The following is a 12629-nucleotide window of genomic DNA, read 5'->3' on the forward strand; positions in this document are numbered from 1 at the left end:
AATGTCCGTGACAAGTCGAAAAAAACGAACAATCTTATAAAGCACAAAATACGGCTAATAATGGACTAAGCAGGGAATATATTTACGTTACGCACGGTATTGGTGCCACTCAGCGTTACAGGACGTTCCAAATAAAACGACGATTTTGACGTTGTTCCGCAAGTTTCAAACGTTATCCTTAGAACCCACTCATGTGAAAATGCAGCTTGAAGTAACCGTAGAATTTACATTCTTCTAATATAACAAGACTTAGTATTCATTTTGTAGAAATTTCCGAAATTGCTTCTTTATATGCCTTCCTTTTTTCAAACTTGCATGTATATAAATGAAAAAAATCCATTGAATTAAAACAAAAATCTAAATACATGCACAATTTGTAATTTTGCGAAAAATTGTCTCCAAAAATAACAAAGTAACAATTTGATGTCTTGTTATATGATTTAAAGTCTGTTTTGTATTCTTTTAAGGCGTTTTTAATCTTCAAAATTTTTGGAAACTTTAAAACCAAGTTTGATACTAAGTGTGAAACAAATGCAGAAAAAATCTGAGGTTTCCTCTTTACTCTTAGAACGAGCGTACTTCCAATATATCATTGGCTGTCTTTTTTGTGTATTATCTGTTTCTTCTCTTTCTTAGAATTTAGCAATGTTCTCTCTACCATAAGATGTAGAGATTCCAGTCTTGGCTAGTAAAATTTGTAATAGGTCGTTTTTTGTTTCTGTCTTATTTCCCCAATTACACGTTTATATTCCTGACTTGGTATAGGCATTTTCAAATGTAGAAAATGGTGGATTGAACTTGACCTGGTTTTATAGAGCTCGATATGTTGGATTGAACATGGTGGATTGAATCTGGTTTTATAAACTCGATTGTGAGAATATGGTTCCTACTTTAGCTAGCTCACTTCAAATTGTTTTATAAAAGAAAAAGACATGATTTCATCTAAAAGAATCCTCTAATATATTAATTCCTTAAATACCTGTACTAAACTATTAGATAAGTGTTTTTTTTATTTATACCTGTAGAGGGGCCTTGGTGGGCTAGTGCTTTATGTAGTCAAATTATTGTATCAAAGGCTCATCAACACTAAGGTTGTAAGTGGCAAATCTGCATGTAGCAGGTGATCTCGACTCCAAACTTAATTGACTTGGGACTGCATGTTTTCCTACCAATGATAGATGGTTGTCTCTAGGCTCTCTGGCTTTCTTACACCAATAAAAACTGACTGTTACGAAATAGCACAAAACTGCTAAGGGGAGCATTGAACACTACTCAACCAATCTAGACCTGCATACAATGTAATTTTTAATGGTATTGGCTCATAAGCTTTTATTATTTTTCCTAATGTTAGGTTTCTAGTGAAATTTTAGATATATTTAGGTAGTGTAATGGAATTTGACACATTGACGAAATATATTTTTTTTAATTTTATATACAAAAATAGTATGTACATATATGCAATATGATAGTCTTTCTATTGTAACAGTTGCTATTGATATCATAAATATATATATTCAATCTGCTGTTTTATACTGGATATTTAATTATATATATTTTCGCCACGTAGGTCTGCAATTTGGTCCTTGAACTATGTTACAACCCTCTTATGCCATTGCCGCTAAAACAGACTAGGAACATTGTACTTGCATGTACAGCGCAAGCCAAGACATAGTTACACAAAAGATTCACATGAGTATATCAAACTGTTGCACCAAAGATCGTCTTTTGAAAATATGAAGCATGAATGTGTCACACTATTAGATTTTATTTGATTATCCTCAACATTTTTCCAGACCTGCAATATCTCTCACAACTGGAGGTATCCACTGAAGATCTTCTTTTGAAAATTTGAAGTGGAAATGTATCAAACAATCAAAATATTATTGCCTTTTAAGATTCTGGTGGATTGTTATTTTCATCCCTTTTTCGGCCATATCTTTTCCGTCTAGTGTTTGATGTTTTTGGTCTTGGTGAATTGGGTAGCATAGGAATATATTGTGTCTTGAAATTCGTTCCAGGGAGGATTTTTATAAATTGCCAATTTGAAGAAAGGGTTTCTGTTGGTTGACACTGGTTAACGTTCGTTATGCAATCTGGAATAAGTTTTTTAACAAATGTTTTCATTGTTGATTTCAATGTACCACCATTTTCTCCTGAATCTTGAAAATCATCTATAATTGTACTCCCTGAGCTCGAGCTTTGAGTGTCATCTACGGTATTACTTATACTTTGAATGACTGCAATATGCTGGTCGTGCAATTTCTTGAACAATTCTATCACTTTGATGTCACTCATATTTTTGATGACGGGAAACAGATATTTTTCTTGCACCTGATAAAACCCTATCAGTTCGTTATCATCCAGCTTGTGAAAGATGTCTTCAGTTGGATATTTATCACCCACTGTAATACCTATCATAGTAAGATATTGGTCTTGTTTTAAGTTGATGACCGATTTTTCTCCTTCTGTCTGCTCTCTGATATTCCTGTTTTGTTTTCTTGTGGTATCATGTGAAGCTGTTGTCTCATTTGTCTGATCTGGTGCTGGTTTGTGCATTTTATTAAAGGCTGTTGTCTCAACAGTCTGATCTGGTGCTGGTGTGGACATTTTTTTAAAATATGTTGTCTTATTAGTCTGCTTTAGTGCTGGTTCTGGCATTTTATTGGAAGCTTTTGTCTCATCGGCCTGCTGTTGTATTGATTTAGACATTTTATGTGAAGCTGTTGTCTCATCAGTCTGCTCTGGTGTTGATAAAGGCATTGATTTCACAACTTCATTTTTATCTTTCTTGTGAATTTGATCTGGAGCTGGGTAGCTGTCCGGTTTTTCTATACCGGTTTGCTTTTTGACATTCCTTTTTTGTGTTCTTGTGGTACAATATTTTTCAGTAACGATTTTGCTTACTTTGTCACTTTTGCTTTTAGGTATAAAGCAATATTTACATGATGACTTATGTAGCCTGGAAAAGTGGTATTTTCTCTCAGAGATGAAGCAATCTTCACCAGATGCCTTTTGAAGCCTTATAGTTGGAAACTTATTCTCCGATTTTACTCTGTTCAGAGCTAATTTTGAGTTCTTATCTAAAGTTCCATCGTTTGCTGTTATCTCAGCAGTCTTCTGTGGAGCTGATATAGACGTTGATTGCGTTGGAATAACTTTACTTTTCTCTTTCTTTTGACCCCTGATCTTATTTACAATATATGTCTCTTTAATATTTCGTGGCAATGTATGAATATGATCTGGTTCTGGGTATCTGTCTGTTTTTTCTCTGTCTGTTTGCTTTCCTACATTCCTATTTTGTTTTATTGTGGTGCAGTATCTTTCATATACCATTTTGCTTACTTTATCACTTTTGCTTTTAGGGATATAGCATTTTTTACCAGATGAAACATGCAGCCTGGAAAATCGGTACTTTCTATTACTGGCGTAGTAATTATTATGAGATGTCTTTTGCAGCCTAAAAGTTCTATACTGACTTTTCCATTTTGACCTTTTAGAACCTAATTCTGGGCTCATATCTAAAATTTCATTGGAAGATGTTGCCTCAGCTGGTTGCTGTGGTGCTTGCTTAGATATTGATTCTGTTGACATAACTTTACTTTTATCTTTCTTTTCATCCCTGATCTTGTTTACAATTAATGTCTTTTTGCTGTTTTGTGGCAAGTTCTGTAATGGTGGAAGCAGTTTTGGAGTACCAGGGCGATTAGTGAAGGGGTGATCTTGCATGCATGTTTGCTCTTTATTAGGTAACACTGGTGGTAGCTTAAGAGAAGTGTCAGAGAGTTCGTTCGCGTATATTACCTTCTTGTTAGGTAACAATGGTTGTCGTTTTAGAGTCTCTGAGTACGACTCTTCCACGTATTTAATCTTCTTGTTTGGAAGCAGTAGTGATAGTTTTACTGGAGTAGAGGGAGACTTTTCCTCGTATTTCATTTTCTTGTTAATAGCTACCAATTGCGGCAGTTTTACTGGAAGAAGAATTTTTGATCTCTTAGCATGCTTTTGGGGCTCGTTCCTTTGTGTCGCCTCCTTTCTAGAATAATTTTCAGTTTCCTTGCTTTTTAAAGATAGTTTAAACATATTATACCCAATTTCATATTCATGATTCAGAAAACTAAGTTCTGATTCGGACCTACGGCAAGTGCAGCAAGAGTCAACACACTCGCCGATAATGCACTTGTCGGATTCTAGTATATTTTCATGAATTGGTGTCATTAGATTTGTTCTACCAGTTCTCCCAATATATAACATGGTGTCACCAACAATGACAGTGTTGGCTTCGATCATTTGTCTTTTATACTTGTTTGTGACACCATTTGATGAAATCAGAAGTTGCTCGTTAAACAGTTGGTAATGTTCGTTTTTGACGTCAAGAATGAATTGTGAAAAAGGATTTGGAATTCTTGAGCGATTGCTCTTTTCAATTGTTTTGTAAACATTTTTCAGGGTTTTCTGTTTATCAAGAAAAAACTGTTTCTGTTTCCCTAAGTAATGAAGCCTATCTTTCATGGAGATTTGTAGATTGTGCATGCATCGCTTCATGACATGTCTGTCAGCCTCTATGAAATCGATGTATTGCTCTATTTCTTGTCTGAGCCTATTATCGGAAAGTTTGCTTGGTTGCATGTTTTGTAGTTTGGTCGAGGTTGTTTGGATTGCTGCCTCTTTTTCTTGAATTAAACACTTCCAGTTGGCAAGCAATCTAAAACAATGTTTTATTTTTGTTCTGAATGCAATTTATAGCGATTCGCTACATAAAATAGCGCTTCTTATAGATGATACTAGTACATTATGTAATTTTTTCACATAAATCAGTTGTATGGAACTGGACTCTTATCACAACATCAGCAAGTAGTGACTACATTTTACTAACCCATTAAAACATCAGTGGCGGATCCAGCCATTTAAAAAAGGGGGGTTCCCAACCCAGGACAAAAGGGGGGTCCAACTATATGTCCCTATTCAAATGCATTGATCGGCCAAAAAAGGGGGTTCCAACACCCGGACCCCCCCCCCTTTGGATCCGCCAATGAACATAAAGTATGGTCATTCCTAGTTTATGATTCTGAAGTGGTGACAATACGAATTTGAAAGCAAACCATCCATTTATATATAATTTTTAGAGGATAATTAATAAGTTGACCTACATGTGTTAACCAATGACTTCCAGTTGAATTGCAATGTAAAATTGAGAATGGAAATGGGGAATGTACTCACTGTATACCATTATTATCATGCATTTCTTGTTTCCGATATTTCTTTTAAGGTGGTACCTAACACACAGGGAGATAACTCTGTAAAGTCAGCTTAACGTTTTAATTACGTTGTGTTGTAAAAGGGATATGAAGCTTCTCAATGATCAAAATTGGTGTTTGTCAAATTGCTATATAACCAGTGTAATTTTTCTGGCAAAAGGGTTGGTTCAAAAAAATTTATAAATTTTTATATTTTTGTTAAAGTGTCAAAGTAAATACTTTGACAAAATCTTATGAAAATTAAACGAGCCAAATTAATTTTAGTGAAAGTGTTGGGTATCACCTTAAGTTATTATACAATTTATCTATATGCACTAGACTGCATTGTGTTCGTTTGCCTGTTTTTATCGTCTGTTCTGTGCTGTAGGTTTGAATCAGTGTCGCTTGCTTTTGTAAATTTCATTTAGTTTGAAATTTCATATTCGGTTTCGGGGTGTTTTTTTTTGTGTCGAAGATATACCATTGACGTAAGAATGTGGTAATACGGTATTTATTAATGGTTTTGGGACTTTTTTTTTTAAAAAGGATTTGTATTTGTTATTGTCTCTTATACCATATGTGTATAAAACAAAACTAGACAAAACTTACTCATTTCCTGTCTTATCTACGTATTCCACTGTATCATACTCAATCTTGAATTTTTGGCTTCTTGATCCGACTACAAAATACACAAAGCTTTGTATTAGTTAATGGTGTAGTATGTTGATTCACATTAAACAATCCACCTATTAAAACTGTCTGATGCATTGTCATTGTTTATTTCTTTTCGATTTTACAATTTGAATAAATGAGTTGGGAATATATGTAAATGAGATGATGAAATTGCACCAAAACAAATACTAGTAAAAAGAAGAAAGAAAAGACAAATAGAAGTCAAAATATAGGTTAAAAATATTTTGTACAATGTCAAGCTCCGAGTTGAGAAAAATTGTTCACAAAAAAGATACACTATCTTAGAATGAGATGATTTCAGCTTTCCAATTATGAACTTCCAAATGGTGAAGTTGAAATCATCCCTTCGTAAATTTTACGGACGCCATCACGAGTTTGTTGACCGTTATGGAATAACCGTTTCACAAATGATATCGGATATGTTCCTTACGTCGTTACTACAATCCCCTTCTCTTTCATGAATGTGACCTACCGAATTAGACTATTTACCGAATTTGTTATCACATAAGCAACACGACGGGTGCCACATGTGGAGCAAGATCTGCTCAATCTTCCGGAGCACCTGAGATCACCCCTAGTTTTTGGTGTTGCTTATTTTGTAGTTTTCTATATTGTGTCATGTGTACTATTGTTTGTCTGTTTGTCTTTTTCATTTTTAGCCATGGCGTTGTCAGTTTATTTCCGATTGATGAGTTTGACTGTCCCTCTGGTATCTTTCGTCCCTCTTTTAGAAACTTGCATCAACACTTTACCAAAAGAAGAAAAACATGAAGTATTACTGATCATTACCCATATATGGTTAGGTTCTAGACATAGCACAGGCATATCAGTGGTGGAACCCTCCTTTTTTTGAAGATCAATGCATTTGAATTGGGGTATATATGTTAGACTCAGATCGACGTCCGGTCTCTAATCGACGTCTGTTCCTCAAATCGACGTTCTAATATGACGTCACATTCTCAAATCGACGTTTGGTCCTCTAAGTGGGTCTCATTGGGGTCTAAGCGTGATGCGGGATTGCCGATTTTTGGTAAGCGTGACACGGGAAAGTCAAATTATTGTGTCGTGAAAACGGGAAATGAGGTCTAGCGGGACCCGGGAAATGACAAAAAAATGAGAATTGCTTACGTACATAGTGTAAGCGGGATACGGGAATCTGACAAAACAGTAAGCGGGATCCTGGATCGGAACCCCCCAATGAGACCCCCCTCTAATCGACGTCCAACGTCCGATTTATAATATTTTGATATGAGCGTCACTGATGAGTTCTTTGTAGACGAAACGCGCGTCTGGCATACTAAATTACAATCCTGGTACCTTCGATAACTATTGTAGTCGTCTTGATTTCCAATATCGATGAATAATAAAATAATAAATTGCTGCACTTACACTTATACATGCATATTGATAAATGGCATGTGAGTATACGTATATAGATATAGGAACCCAACGACAAAGAAAACAAAACGACATTTATATTGGGCAACACTCAGTTTTCAACAATGGACAAAATGAAGGAGAAAATACCAACTGTTTTTAGGGTATTATAATTTGAACTCTGTAAGATAGTCTAGTATTCAACAAATTCATTAGTTTTACACCTGGAGTGAAAAATGTACAAAATAAATTGGCATTATGTTTTTATGTTATGCTGTTACACCACTGTTCCAGGTTAAGGGAAGGTTAGGCGCTCACAAATATGTTAAACCCAGCCAAATATTTTATTTGTCTGTAGTCTAGTGGTTCACCTTTGTCGTTGGTTTATGTCTTGCATGTTTGTTTTTCGAATTTATTTGTTTTAAATCAGTTTTTAGTTTTAATATAATAATTGTTTTATATGTTTCATGTCGTGGTGGCCTTTAATTGCCGACTTTATCATTGTTGAAGGACGTACGGTTGCCTATAGATATAAGCAGATTTGGTATGAGTGGCAATGAGACAACTCTCAATCAAAGTCACAGTTTATAAAAGAAAACCATTATAGGTCAAAATACGGCCTTAAACACGGAGCCTTGGCTTACACCAAACAGCAAGCTATAAGGGTAAAGGGTTATATAATTGCTTACATCCACTTCATTTCAACTCTGGTGTATAGTTGTCCGATTAGCTATCACACCACATCTCATTTTTTTTAATAAGCAAGCTCTTATATTATACAACAAAATTGATATTACAACCTGTAAACATCTGTAGCACATTTAAAAAATTATGTTTTAATAAATTTTATTTGTCACATATACTATGTTTTGGTTGTAAAAATATTAACCTACAGCTGTCTTTACTCCTCTCTCGGACAATTCAAGTTTTAGTTCTGTAATTTCGGCCGTTTTATTCATTTGTTTTAGATGTATTTCCGAATAATACGGCATGTTTGCCAAAAATTTCTGAGTCTAAGCGTTTGGATCTTTCCATAGTTCCATTAAAACGGACGTCGATTAGAGAAGTTAAAAATTGGACGTCGATTAGAGAAGCAAAAAATTGGACGTCGATTAGAGAAACAAAAAATTGGACGTCGACTTGGAATCTTATTTTATTGTGACGTCAGCATTGGACGTCGATTTGAAGAAAGGATGGCGATTAGAGACCGGACGTCGATCTGAGTCTTACATATATAATAGTTGAAAACATGCAGTAAAACACAGTGACACAAAACACCATTTCCAAAAGTGCTTTTACGAAATATGCTTTCGGTTTTATTGTGCACCTTTATTGTTTAGTAATATTCCTGATTGAGGAATGAAGTGAGAAAGTGAGATAATATGTTTCTCAGGATTTGCATGTCACTTTGGCGTAGAGACATGTGAAAATTACCCTTAATTTTTTCAAACTCAAACTTTTTTTGGGGGGGGGGGAGGGGGGGGTGTTAGCACAATGATGGAACCAAAGAGATTATATGTTGAATAGTAACTGAATGCTGAAATGCTTGAGTAGAATCTAAACTGCACGGAACGTTTTGTAAAGCCGCTCTGTAGATCATTCATTTCAAAATCTCGAAAAAATTTTGTACCATTTCCCAGGTAAACAATTGTGACGAAATGTAAAATGTGTTACCCTTATTTCAAAAAACAGATTTAAACTACAGCACCAAAACCAAAATACTTAAAACAAGAATGTGTCCGTAGTACACGGATGCCCCACTCGCACTATCATTTTCTATGTTCAGTGGACCGTGAAATTGGGGTCAAAATTATAATTTGGAATTATAATTAGAAAGATCATATCATAGGGAACATGTGTACTAAGTTTCAAGTTGATGTAACTTTAACTTCATCAAAAACTACCTTGACCAAAAACTTTAACCTGAACTTCTCACTATCATTTTCTATGTTCAGTGGACCATGAAATTGGGATCAAAACTATAATTTGGCATTAAAATTAGAAAGATCATATCATGGGGAACATGTGTACTAAGTTTCAAGTTGATTGGACTTCAACTTCTTCAAAAACTACCTTGACCAACAACTTTAACCTGAAGCGAACGGACGGACGGACGCACAGACGGACGCACAGACGGACGCACAGACGAACGGAGGCACAGACCAGAAAACATAATGCCCCTCTACTATCGTAGGTGGGGCATAAAAAAAAAGAGCATAGGAATTCCGTTCTTATCAAGCTCTCCCTTATTATTTTTCAAAACGAAATTAAAAGACGATTATCAATTAAAACAAAATGTTCCCGGATGATCAAATGAACCGAACGGGGGATAACTTTCAATGAAGTGGCTCCGCAAACTTACTTCTTTCTATCGTCTTCTTGTGCACAGCCTGCTTTGTAGGTGCCATATATTTTACTTTATCACTACATGCACTACAAAAGAGAAAAAATAAAGTTTTTATTTTGATATTTGCTCAGCTAAAAAAAAGGAAGGAATCACAACTTGAATAAGACCGTATAAAAGAATGATGTTTTGTATGACTGAGGTATTATGTTTTAATTTGGGGTCATACGAGACTCTTTGCTAGACAAATATGGAGACATTCTACCTCGTAGACCAATAGTTCAAGACATCTTTTTAGGTTTTTTTTGCTAATCAGTAATTATATTTATCATTATTTTTATATAAAACAATCTTTTTATAATGAATTAAGCCAATACATTGTATACTTTTGACCACAGTTTTAAATAACCGACAATTTATTTGACTTTTTCCCGGTCAAATCCAAAAATCTTTTATCATCCTTAATTGTATACTTTCTAGTAGTGGCATCGTTTTTATACTATTCTTATTATATTATCTTGCTACATGAATTTGTCACTTTGATTTAGTTGTGGCCAAAGTTTAAAGTGCTGTTTATGTTGTTGTTTTTTTTTTCACTAGATAATTTAAGCATCCTTTTGTTGATATTCTAGCAAAATAGACATTTTTTAATTCAGCTATCCTTGTTAGGCTGCGTATTTTTCTACTTATACTATTTATGATGGTAATAAAGTAATTTATTTGAAACATTTTGAAATATACATATATTTCTTTAATATACATACACTATTAAAATTAGCATAAATTAATGTAAAATAATCTTACCGATCTTTCTTCATTCTTTCTTCTATAATTTTTCGTATACACGGATTGAAATATTTCACTGTATGTTTGCTTCTATTAAAATCAATGCTTACTCCGACAGATGAAACTGTGTAGTGAAGAATAGGAGATGTCGTCACTTTGACAACGTTTCTTCTATTATGACGTTCCGTTACCGCGACCTTTACAATACATGCGCTGAAAATATTTTGTATTGCAAAGCACGTATACGGTTTTAATGTTATAAGTTATTTTTTTGTAGAAATGCAAAAGATTTCATCTGCGGACAATTCACCCATCAGAAATAGACAGAAGATACCAAAATCAGGCGCGGATTCAGAAATTTAAAAAGGGGGAATTCACCCTCTGGACCCCCCTTTTCATCCGCCAATAAAAATAGACGCTCATAGATCATATGTCGGTTATAGCCGACAATACCATGAACATAAAGATTAAAAAGACAAACAACATGTAGCAAACATTACAAAAAACTGATGCCGTAGTATTACTGTTATTCTCAATGATTCCGAAATTTTATAAAGACAGATTTAGATTAGATTTGATTTCTTTTAGGTCAACAGTGCTTTGATTTTTTTTAAAACTAATATTCCTTATGTCATTGATTAGAATTATCATATAAGTTTTGAAATCAAAGTACTGTAAAAAAAAAAAAAAAAAAAAAATACAAACACATTTTTAATCAACAAGTGTGGACACAGATCAGTGTGGATAGTATATTTGGATGTTTGATTGTGTTTTCTGACATAAAGAGGTCACTGGTTTTCACCCATAGGGGTTCTATATTGAAATGTGGTGCACAGTGACAGCAAACCTGTACCAACCACTAAAATGGCAGTGTCTTTTATTTATATTTAGTTTTAATGTTCAAGACTGTCATGGAGGAGCCAATAATTTAAATCAGTGCCAACCGTTCATAGATTTTATTTTAGTTAGGCATTGCTTTTAATATCAAATCTACATATTTGCCAACATACTTTGAGTGCTTCGTGTATATAAATATGTAATTAAACTTTTTGTGCATGTGCAACGTTCCATTGGAGGTTTTCCTTTCAACATTTTAACTTTGGAATAATCTCATTCTGAATACATTTATCTTTTAAAAAAATGATCCGTTAATGGAACACAGCTAGATAAATGGGCTCCAACCCTGGGGATATTTACAAAAAGAAGCAGAAGATTGCAAATATTGCCAAATGAAGCCGTTAAAATATTTTCCACAATTTTGATTATTTTGGATAGCAATAAAAACTCAATAAGAAGAGGGCCACTTATTAAGGTGCATATTTGCATGATGTGATATTAATATTCGAGATGGTATACGAGGACTCGCAAGCATGTTAAGTTTGTATGTTTATATCTATGTTTCATATGAGGTGTTAATTTTTTACTTGGGTTTGTCCACATAAAATTGTCAAATCTTTATTTCACAAAGAATATAAAACAGTTGCCTAAGTGTATGCACTTAATTTGTGTAATATTTTAAGAGCCTATAGATGGAAAAGTTTCCTGTTTTGAATCTGTCACAAAATAAGTTCTCGTACTACGAACAACAAAATAATGTATTTTGTAAAATAATTTTCCGTACTCCATGTATACCTTACAACAAAATTATTTTTATTAAGCAGTGTACGTTATTCTATTTGGCGTTTATTCAATGGTTGTTTTACATCTCACTCCCTTTTTAATTAATTTTGTATTTACATTGTGTCATAGACCAAAGACATTATTCGTTCAGGGTACTATGTTCATTTTTGTTATGTTTTGACTCAACCTTCCTATTTGTATTTTTCGTGATACTGTTAATATTTGGCTTCCTTTAATCTTAAAATCGATGTTTTTACTTGCAATTACTCTGCCTTCAACATAGTTTATTTGCCGCTATGTCTGTTATTTATGCAGAAGTTCGTGATTCATACCACTGTACGATTCAGGCTCCAGTAAAAGGAAAACAACTAGCCTGATAAAATAACAGTACTTACTAAAACAATAGAAGTTTCGGTTTGCCCTTACAAAAATTATAAGATAGACAATTTAATATTAAGATATCGTCTATTTGTAAACGTGCACACATTTAAAATAATTTATTATTCTGTTGGCCTATTTGTTTCTTTTGTAGTGATCAAGCCTATAACACAATGATGGCTGCTATACACCAATTT

At 34.0% G+C, this 12629-nt stretch overlaps 1 long non-coding RNA gene across 1 annotated transcript; it reads right to left on the minus strand.

Annotated features, from left to right (window-relative positions):
- Nucleotides 1-1504: 1504 nt before the first annotated feature.
- LOC143044533 (uncharacterized) lies at nt 1505-10559 on the minus strand. Its single transcript, XR_012968703.1, has 4 exons — nt 10453-10559; nt 9667-9737; nt 5844-5913; nt 1505-4702 (listed from the first exon to the last, which is right to left on the minus strand). It is a non-coding gene; the product is annotated as an uncharacterized LOC143044533 (long non-coding RNA).
- Between the last annotated feature and the right edge of the window lie 2070 nt (nt 10560-12629).

The sequence above is a fragment of the Mytilus galloprovincialis genome, chromosome 9 (genome assembly GCF_965363235.1).
Source record: "Mytilus galloprovincialis chromosome 9, xbMytGall1.hap1.1, whole genome shotgun sequence".
Classification (NCBI taxonomy): Eukaryota; Metazoa; Mollusca; class Bivalvia; order Mytilida; family Mytilidae; genus Mytilus; species Mytilus galloprovincialis.